The 9,459-nt window shown below is 31.6% G+C and overlaps 1 long non-coding RNA gene across 1 annotated transcript; it reads right to left on the bottom strand.

Moving 5' to 3' along the window:
- Positions 1-1,001: 1,001 nt before the first annotated feature.
- LOC130470731 (uncharacterized) lies at positions 1,002-6,210 on the bottom strand. Its single transcript, XR_008931450.1, has 3 exons — positions 6,060-6,210; positions 2,285-2,530; positions 1,002-1,488 (listed from the first exon to the last, which is right to left on the bottom strand). It is a non-coding gene; the product is annotated as an uncharacterized lncRNA (long non-coding RNA).
- Between the last annotated feature and the right edge of the window lie 3,249 nt (positions 6,211-9,459).

Below are 9,459 nucleotides of genomic sequence, written 5' to 3'. Positions count from 1 at the left end.
GTATTATAAAACTATGCTCCTCTTTTATAAATAAGTGCTATATTATATTTGTTTTTCCTTTCACCCATAGTTATTATGATTTGATTACTCCGTACGTTTATGTTTCAGAAATATTTCGTTGATTCGAGCCATTAATTCAAGCAGAAACGATTGAAAAATAAAAGTACGTGTTTCAAGAAAAATAAAAAGAGATAATTAAAGACTTGATAAAAGATAATAAGAGATAAATTTTGATTAAGTTTCAGAAATATTTCGTTGATTCGAGCCATTAATTCAAGCAGAAACGATTAAAAAATAAAAGTACGTGTTTCAAGAAAAATAAAAAGAGATAATTAAAGAATTGATAAAAGATAATAAGAGATAAATTTTGATTAAGTTTCAGAAATATTTCGTTGATTCGAGCCATTAATTCAAGCAGAAACGATTGAAAAATAAAAGTACGTGTTTCAAGAAAAATAAAAAGAGATAATTAAAGACTTGATAAAAGATAATAAGAGATAAATTTTGAAAATTTTTAATAGATAAACAAAGACCCGTTAAAACTGTCATACTAATTGATTATAAAAAATTAAAAAAAAAATCAATATTCTAACTATCATTTAAAGGTGAAAAAAAAAATCTCATAAAAAAATGAATTTAACCCGTGCATCGCACGGGCTTTAAATCTAGTACTAGTCTGATATGAACTTATTTTCTGATCTGATAATATTTAAAATAAGTAATAAAGTCCTAAAATAGAGTGAATTAAACATGCCTTTATTCGTAAGTGTATATAGTCTAAACAAGCCCATCCACATTGACCACAAACTCACAATTCACAAAGAAACAATTGCCTAGCTATTACCACTACAGTTTTCAGTCTTATAGATCATCGCCTAACATTAAAAGCATTATTTTGATTGCAACATCTCACACAACAACAATCAGTTTGTATACTCCGTAGTATCTTAAAGTTAATTAATTGTGTTCTTAGGAATAAATTAAAAGAAAATGAAATTTTGTGAAAATCGAATCGAGAGCGGTTAATCGCCGGAGATATTACTGTTTTCCTTTTCTGTTTTCTTTGTCATAACTCATAATGCAAAAACAAGAGAAAAACAATCCAAATAAATGGCAGTTTGACAAGGACTATATGATGGTGCGCAAGTGAGAACTACTTCAGTAGTTCCACACTTCCACATGAACAACAATATCAACTTCTTTTAGAGTGGAAAAATTCGACTACCATTTGTTTTGTTTTTTTTTGGTAAATCAATTTTAGATGGTGTCTGGATCGGCCTAGCCGCCCCAGCACCACCATCCTCGCCTACACCCTTCTCTCGGAAGCATCGCAGCAGCACCCCCACCTCTAAATCGTCGCCACCAAAGACCTCGTTTCCGCTCTGATTCCCGCACTCCCTAGCTCCCCGCCTCGACTCTGCTTTCGGCACCACCCAATTTGTTCAACGCGCGGATGGCGCAGGGGCCTGCACGTAGATATACGTGCGCCTGCACCAAAACACAAAAACATTAAAAGAAAACGCAGAAAACGAAAAAACGGAAAAGAACATAAGAAACTAAACAGAAAGAACATAATAGAGTAAACGAAAAGAATATTAACCAAAACCCGGAAAAACACTAATGTTAAAAAAACTAAAGAAAATGTACAAAATTGAAAATAACATATTCTCTCTCCTGATAAACTATAAAAAGAACAACTATTTTTCATAAAGAACATCGTGTGAAAAATGCAATAGAAAAACAAAAAAAATATATTATTGATAATATTATAAAAAATTAAAAAACAGTTAAAAAGTTTAAAAAGTTAAAAAGAACACAAAATAATTAAAAAAAGAACAACAACTCTTTTACAAAACACATAACAAAATCAAAAGAAAAATAAAATAACAAAAACTCAAAATTAAAATAAAAACAACAACAACAACAACAAAAAAAGAAAAAAAAAAGAGCAAAATGTTATGAAAATAGGGAGAAAGGGAGAGAGAGGAAGGGAGAAACAAGCGGTTATTAATCTTATTCCCATCAATATAATATGTACATATACATGTATTATATAGGATAAGGATGTCAGGGGTATAATGGGCATCCACAATACAATATATTTATAACACTCCCCCTTGGATGTCCATTATCTAAGATAATACAATGACTCTGTAATGTACATGAGATGCCTCATTAAAAACCTGTCTAGGAAAACCCTGTGGGATAAAAACTTAGTAAAGGAAAAAAAGAGTACAACACTCATCATAATACGCTTGGGATGTTGCCTCGTTAAAAACCTTACCAGGAAAACCCAATGGGACAAAACCATGGTTAAGGGAAAAAGAGTGCAACGCGTATTTTCTCCCCCTGATGAATACATCACTTGAGATCTTCAAGTTCAATGAATATAATATTATTGATAACTTTCCAAATGTATCAACATGTAGCTTCTTGAAATTTGATTCTCCACCATTTGACTTGAATTTTCAAATCTTCACTTGTATGCACTAGGTGAGTATTTATATCACCAAACTTTTGAAGATAACACCTGAAATAATAATATACTTTCTTGTACATAATATTACAAAATGTATCCTTTCACATTGGACATATATAACCTTCTTCTGGAGGTTAGAAATAGTAGTAATCATCAATGTTGATCAAAAATTTTCTAGTCATACTTTCATGGCAATACATGATAATCAATAATATCAATGTCCAACTTATATTATAATATAACTAATAAGGTAATTTATGATTCTTCTGGACCATAAAATAAAACTCAAGGTAAGGACATTACATACTCTTATCTTATAATTTTGAATCAACTCATATTTGTACAAGAATTCTTCCGTGAATAAACTAATATGTATATTTCATGATTCTCAGGTACTCAAACTACTGGTTGAGACAACAGTTCAAAAACACTCTTGAAGAGTTTAGATAATATTTGATCAATGTTATGACATTCATATGTAAAACTTAAAGGGCTAGATGTTTAAGAACATCGTGTATAAGTTCTTCAGGAACTTTTCTTATTTGCATGATTCATAACATGCTATTAAATCAATAATACATATTTCTTTCACAATTACTAGCCCGGTGGGGTAAGAATCTCCTCTTACAAATTTGAATAAAGTTGCAAATTCGTCTTACCATTCTTTGGATGCATATTCATATACAACATCATAATAGTTTTGAAACATGTATTAAGAAATTATAACTGGATAATTCTACATCATACCATGATAAAACATAAAACAAACTAAATGTATGATGAATGATGCATGATGCATTTACCTATTAAATACACATGTATATGGATGTAAGACTAAAATACAAAACACTGTACAGTGTGGATATTTCAAATTCATAACTTGTTGGACTTCAGGTCCATGAGCTCATTTGATCATCATAGTTATGTCTACGTCGAAACATACATAGATTTGCGATCCCCTATTCAAAATCCATTATTTTTCGCATATGCATTATATTTCGGTTCCATCCTCTACCGGTATCATCAAAATTATTCAACATATATTGTGCATGCTATTCATTAATGATATCTGAATACTTATACAATAGGTACCATTTAGCTCTTCTCATGGGCCATCTATTATAGTTCAGATATCTATACCACTTCAAGGGTATTTCATACACTATAATAGTGTTTTCTTTCTTTTCAAAAATATTATCAACTGCATTATCTTGCCTTTTCATGTAAATAAATCTATATCTCATCATTGTGTTGGAACCGTATATATAATCTACACTTCAAGTGCAGAGATTTAAATAAATATTGGCAAGATCATTATAGTAACATCGAGCACTATGACCATTTTACACATTTATGCATCTGAACATGTAACAATTTAACATAATCAAGTCATAGATATTTATGTCCAAACATACTTCGAGGACATACAGTTGGCATTTACATTTACTCATATGGGGATTAATATATTATCTTTCAATTTTGCCAACTTATTCTAGCTCGTCTCTCCCTAAGTTGGAAAATATTTTCAATATATTATGGGGCATAAAATCCTTCACCAACTAATAATACACTTTTCAGCGTGTATTTTAATAAATGTTTCATATTTTCATTCTCTTCTGGAGATCAACATTAATCATGGGGAGTAGATGCATTGTGAAGTTGTATTTTTTTCTTCATATTTTCTCATTTCATGCTGACGTATGATTGCCCCAATCAAGAGATTTATGATACTTAAACTAATCACAAGACACTTGTAAACTTCTTGGTGATCTTCAAGTCACCTACTATCATTCTGGTGAACTTCAGGTCACTTACTATCATGGTGAACTTCAATCACCTATCATATCATTATACAAGTTTTCAAAGGAATTAATATCTCTTGTATTTATTTTCTCAATGATTCATTATAACTATTTGATTGAAATACAAGTCAACCTCATAATTATGTCCTGCCTTTGAATATATACAACATATGAGGGAATGTCAGCACATAAATTTTTATTTGACAAGAATTTTCAAATTCTCATGACGGGTTTTCTTAAACCCGGATGGCCTGAATTATCACATCGTACGTATGTAATATCGTATAAAATTTTTCATTCGATAACTGTTGGTTATCTTCCCAAAGTGATCACTGTAATTATAAAATACTATAATTTGAACATATTGTGATGTGATATAACAACGCAAACTTGTGTCTCATTTGTAATGGCAAGACAATTCAAAAAAACTTATGGAAAGATAGCTTACACTCTTCTGGAGTATTCATTGTAATTGTGGTACATATCAATTTCAATAAACATATTCATCTTCAGGATGGTATAATAATATCATACACTCGTAATCGTGTTCATAAAAGAATTAATGAAATATGAACAATACATGTACCACTTTTACTATCATGTATCATTTTAGTCCATATACCACTATTTTGTAAATTTAAAAGCTATCTCCCCTTATTTTTGCATATATTCCATTCATAACTATTGTGGGAACAATTTTGCCTACCCACTAAACATATCTCTTCATAATCTATTATCATTATATATGAGAGACATTTTTAGACTTTAATAACCAATTATTTCCTTCACAAGTGGTGATCAAGAAATCAACCATGTTCAAATGGTTGTCTAAAACCAATTTCTCCAAATTCACAAACATGACTTTTCATAATAAACATGTTCACATCAAATCGTAATTTACATAAACATCACATACTAACATCATCAATAGACATACTCATACGCATCAAAATAGGTTTAACACATTAGATAATCATTAACCGTGATAATCATCAAAACAACCAATAGTATTGTAAATATATAAAAATAAAATAAAAAAAATAAAAACATAAAAATTCATAATTGCCGCATTAAAGAAGCAGTAACAAAAGTTGAACATCAATAACAATCAATATTACTGTTATTGATAAGTTTGTCAACATAACGCATATATAATAAAAGATGTTATATTATACGTTAACGCATAATCATGTTGGCCGCATAACACATTAAAGAAGCAGTTACATGAATCGGACATCAATAAGTATATCAACATACATCAATAAGTAAATTACGAACCCAATTCATGTATATATCTGATATATGAACACCCATCATGCCAAAAAAATTCATATAAATTAAAAAACATGATGATAGCAATTCAGCGTAAACCATGAATCTAAATCCAATATTTGAAATATAAAGTAGTATCATAAGTACCCAATGATATCAACATAAAACTACCATTAATTTGTAAAAAATAATACCATGCAAATTTCAAAAAAATACCGCAAGATCGCAATATATATTTCTCAAACGATAACTAGCAACTCAAACACATATATTGATCACCGCAAGATCATATAATAATAATAAAAAAAAAAAAATCATGAAAACCAATTCCTTCAATTTCCGACATCATTGACGCAAGAACGTAGCGCCACATTATATACCTCCAAATCTCCAATATCCAATTAATGTAAAATTGGAGTGCAATTTCAATTAACTGATAGCATGTCAATAAACTTCAATTTACGAAAACAAAGTAATTATGGTCAAATCTCAAACATAATACTTACATTGAATAACGGTAGTTCCTCTATTTTTCTTTTCGCTTAATCCGGATGGGTGATGGTATGTTCCTTTGCTTTTCGTTTTCAATGCTATCATCGAACCGTTAGCAATGGTGCTGATAACGTGTTATGAAAATAGGGAGAAAGAGGAAGGGAGAAACAAGCGGTTATTAATCTTATTCCCATCAATATAATATGTACATATACATGTATTATATAGGATAAGGATGTCAGGGGTATAATGGGCATCCACAATATAATATATTTATAACACAAAACACATGAAAAAGAACAACATTTTCTTTTTCCTTATCAAACAAAAGAACAGAATGAAAGGGACGAAAAGAACAACAAATCTATGTTCTTTTATTAGTTGTATTTGTTCTTTTCAAACCATTTAGTGTTTTAATTAAAAAGACGAAAACGACGATATTTTGATGCACTTAAAACTAGATCTATATTTTTATTTAAATGTACTTTTGTTCTTATCCCACGCATCAGATCTATGTTCTTTTATTAAGTGTTATTTTTCTATTCAAACGATTTTGTGTTCTAATTATAAAGACAAAACGGCGATTTTTTGATGCACGTAAAACTAAATCTATTTTTAAAAAAAAAAGTTTTTTTGTTCTTTTACCACGAATCAGACTATGTTCTTTTTTAAGTGTTATTTGTTCTTTTCAAACCATTATATGTTCTTTTTTTAACAATCTATGTACGTTGATAAAAAATAACAAACTATGTTGATGACACAATTTGAAAAAGAACATTACAATTTGAAAAGAACATTAGAGGAAAGAACAAGGAAACATATTTTAAACACTTGATCAACATTTATCAGGAGCATCAATATCTTTTAATAAATTTTCAAAAATCGATCTCAATACTCGAAAAATATCACGCTCTACAGAGATTCTCTTGCTTCGAAAACTAGCCAAATTGAACCAGTGGTTTTCTTAATTCACTCATTTTCAACAAACGATAAACATTTAGAAGGAATTTTAGAGAGAGAATAAGGAGAAAATGTATTTTTTTTTTACTCTTTCACTCACCATCTCACTCTTTCTCTCTCAAAAAATCTCTCTTATGTTGAGAGAATATAAATCCTCTCATCTTTCTCTCTCTACAATGTATTTCTAAAATGACTAATGGTTATGATTCATAAGTACAATTATATATATATATATATATATATATATATATATATATATATAGTTGCTGAAAAATAGAAAATGAAAAAAATAGGAAGTAGAATCAAAGAAAACAGAGAAGGAGAAAGGAAAAATTCTTAAAGAGTGCATAATGAGAACCGTGCACGTGTTTTTTTATTTTGTTCTTTTAATAGAGTATTGTAAAAAGAACAAATGAAAAAACTAAAAGAACAAGTCAAGTACTTTGTCCCACAATAACATATGATTCTGAATCATCATTAGCATCATTCTGTTGTGAATTATCAAGCATATTATTCATAATATCTGAAAAAATAATAAGTTAACATGTATAATAACAGAAAAAGAACGCAATCAAAAGAACAAAGGATAAATAAAAAGTAACACGAAAAATAACACAATAAAATAAAAAGAACAAATTATGAAACGAAAATGAAATTGAAAATAATAAAAAAGAACACAATAAAACAAAAGAACAAATTATGAAACGCAAATGGTCTATTTTTCTACTATAATGAAAGTGTTCTTTTAATACGAGCATATATTCTTTAAATACGTTAAACTGTTCTTTTCTGGAAAAAAATCGTAATTACATAATCAAAATCTTCAAAATCACCATAAAAATACCAATTTGGAGCTTTCTCTCTCATGGCGATTTAGGGTGTACGTTATGGTGTTTTGCTAACCTACGCCACTCTCACCATGGCCAGAAAGAAGAAGACTCAGCAACTTATTTCTAGTGGAAACAATGGAGGATCAACTACTCAGCCCACCACACAAACAACTCGACCAATGAATCAAAATCAAAAGAGAAATATGGAACCCAGTTGCACTGACAATGAGCTGCCAGAAGCTGCGTTTACTCCGGTTCCCCCTCACCCGAGTGCTGGACCGCCGTCGCCGGAACTAATGGCCGTCATTACGCAATATCATAATTCCCTTATGCAGCCTCTTAGACGATCGAATTTTGCGAGTGGATCTCAAACTCCTTCAATGGTGGCTGAAGTTTCAGATTCGATTGAAAATGGAACACAAATGAGTGCTACTCTGCAAGAACGTGTTAGAATTCTGATGAAAGGCATCAATGAAGTTTTGCGTACACCTGAACATGGGATGAGTACGACAGCGCCAATGGTGGTGGCTACTGAAACAGAGCCAACTCTGGTACACCCCCCTGGTGTTGAGGAGCTTCAGGCAGGTAACTCTTGGGCTAATGTTGTTAGAGGACCTCAACTCACTGCTAAAGGTACCTCTCTATCCTTTATTGCTCCTTCTGTGAATGATGGTAAAGCCATAGCACAATTGGATAAATCTGAGGTTGATAAACTGTCTAGTGATTGGGAAAATGTTGTTGTGATGTATGTTGTGGGTGATCTTCCCTCAATTGGTGTTGTTTTAAGATTCATAGATAGAGAATGGAATATAGCTAAGAAACCTAATGTTCCTTCATGATGAAGGTTTCTTCATTGCTAAGCTTCATTCCAAAGATGACAGAAATTCTGTGTTAGCTGTTGGACCTCACTCATTTAATGGGCGTCCTGTGATTGTTAAACCATGGATGCCTAACTTCAATTTCCACAAAGAAATTCTTCGTATTGTACCACTGTGGGTTAAGCTTCCAAACCTACCTCTGAATTGCTCGAGTGTTAATTCACTCAGTAGGATAGGAAGCCTGTTGGGTGTTCCTATTTGTGTTGATGAATGTACCTCTAGACAACTGCGAATTTCTTTTGCTCGTATTCTTGTTGAGATTGATGTGACAAAGGAAATACCACATAGTGTCATGATCCAAGACCCTAGTGGAGAGGTGGTGAAACAGGAAGTGGTGTTTGATTGGCTACCCCCATTCTGTAAGAAATGTAAGGTTGTGGGCCATGACTGCTCTCAATTAAAGGCACCAACAGCTAGATACCACCCTGCTCCAGTCAAACACACTAAGCAATGGGTTCCTAAGAAAACTCAACCTGTAGTTGTTCAGAAAGTCCAACCAGTCCCTGATGTAACTGCTGTTTCTGAAGATGGGGGAGGGGATGGATGGAGAGTTGTCACTAGAAGGAAAGTTCACAAGCCTCTCATGACTACTATGGCAAGTGCTTCTCAGCAGCATACTGGGCTAGCACAGGTCAACTCTCAAGAGATGAATGGTAGTGGGTGTGATGTTGCAGTAGAGGGAGATGAGGACCCTCCTAACATTGTTCCATGATTGTTTGTAGCTGGAACATGAGGGGTCTTAATGA

The sequence above is a fragment of the Spinacia oleracea genome, chromosome 3 (assembly GCF_020520425.1).
Source record: "Spinacia oleracea cultivar Varoflay chromosome 3, BTI_SOV_V1, whole genome shotgun sequence".
In the NCBI taxonomy this organism is placed as follows: domain Eukaryota; kingdom Viridiplantae; phylum Streptophyta; class Magnoliopsida; order Caryophyllales; family Amaranthaceae; genus Spinacia; species Spinacia oleracea.
Note: the sequence above shows the minus strand (reverse complement) of the source record. Positions and strands in the feature narration are given on the sequence as shown.